We start from the raw sequence: 1,888 nt of genomic DNA on the forward strand, positions 1-1,888 counted from the left end.
TTCCATGCTGGTTTTGTCATCGGAATGCAGGATCTTTCCTGTGGACTACTTGTTAGCATGTTGTGTTTGGATGTATATATTTCTCCCTGTTTAATTTTTCTTCTCTCAGTCTTCCAGCCGCTCCACAGTCCTGGAATCTGCTGGCACTTTCACACAGGGATACTGAAGGGGATGAGTGGTAACTGCATAAAGATACTTCTAATCAGATTTAGAAGCACCAGGAAGGTTGGAGAAGAGCTCACGAGATCAGCCACCAAAACACACACACTCCCATATTATCCCAGATACCGTCTCCTAACCCTATAAATCCAAACACACACTCACATTACAAAACAAAACAAAACAAAACAAAACAAAAAAGTCTTGAAGACATTCAGAAAAGCAAAGACATATTTTGTTTTTGCTGCTTTGTTCCTGTAAAAAGGTGAGGTTTTCTCCACCACCCAGATACCTTCTGCAGACATTACTCCCAGCTTGTTGCCCATGCCTGGGGTCAACTATTTGCCCTCAGCACTTTGTATCACATTGCTGGTCCACTGGAGGACATGGAATGCAATAGGAAGTTTCTGCCTCAGCAGCAATTCAGCTCAACTGTTTGCTTAACTATTGCAAGAGAACATAATTTCTCTCCAGAAAAAAAGAATTCTTATTAAAATATAAAGTTTCTATCTCCTTGTCTTTGGAAAACTGAGACAAGCTACAACTGTAAAAACCAGCTGAACAAGCTGCCAGGATGCCTTTCTGGGAGCTGAATGTTTAGTTTATTATTCTAAACTAAAGAGAAGAAAGGACAACACTCCATACTGTTTTAAGTACTATGATTTCTGCTAAAAACCACAGAGCACACAGGCTGCAATTATGCTATGACTGCTATTGTTAAGCTTTCCTTACTACAATACAACTAATATATCTGGAGATTAAGATTTAGATTTCCAAAGCTTCTTACAGGCTTTAAAGTACCATTTCCAAAAACTAAAATGAATGGGAGCTAGGTGTCTGCTTCTGTTTGGCAGTGTTGATTTATAGGTCTTTCAGTATAAGTTCCCTGGCAGTGGAACAACAAAGTGCTTTGCTCACTTTGCACTGGTGATAAGCACTGCTCACAGAGGCCCAGAGACAACTCTGGAGGCAACATTGGAAGGACAGCCATGCAGATTTCCAGGGGTGAGCAGTCCTGCATCTCATAAGTGATGTTCCCCACGGGTTCATCTTGGCACCGATGCTCTTTAATGCCTTTATCAACAATATAGATAGTGGGATGGAGTGCACCCTCAGCACTTTGCTGATGACACCAAGCTGAGTGGTGCAGTTGATATGGCAGAAGGAGAGGATACATGCTCAGAAAGTGGGCACATGAGAACCCAATGAAGTTTAACAAGACCAGATGCAAGGGGCTGCATTGGGTCGGGGCAGCCTCAGACATGAGCACAGACTAAAGAAAAACTCCAAAGCAATCCTGTTGTCAGAGGGCGGTGAGGCACTGGCACTGCTGCCCAGGGAGCTGTGGTGCCCCATCCTTGCAGGCACTCAAGGCCAGGTGGGATGGGGCCCTGGGCAGCCTGAGCTGGTGGGGGGCAGCCCTGCCCATGTCCAGGGGGGTGGGAATGGGTGATCTTTATGGTCCCCTCCAACCTGAGCCATTCTATGGTTCTATGAATCCACAATTTGCTCATCCTGCTGCTTTGGGTTGTTGGGGGCTTTCCATGGGCTGCAGCATTCAATGCCAAGAACAGCTTTTAAAAAATTTAAGTTGAATTCCATTAAATTAAAAATACATAAAGCCTAAACCTTGTTTTCTTTCAATTTTACTGTTCAGAGAAGTAGAAAGGATTGATACGTCAGTAATAACAGACTGGTGAGAGAAGAATTTATGACTGTAGAAACGCTG

This window comes from Meleagris gallopavo, chromosome 26 (assembly GCF_905368555.1).
Source record: "Meleagris gallopavo chromosome 26, MGAL_WU_HG_1.1, whole genome shotgun sequence".
In the NCBI taxonomy this organism is placed as follows: Eukaryota; Metazoa; Chordata; class Aves; order Galliformes; family Phasianidae; genus Meleagris; species Meleagris gallopavo.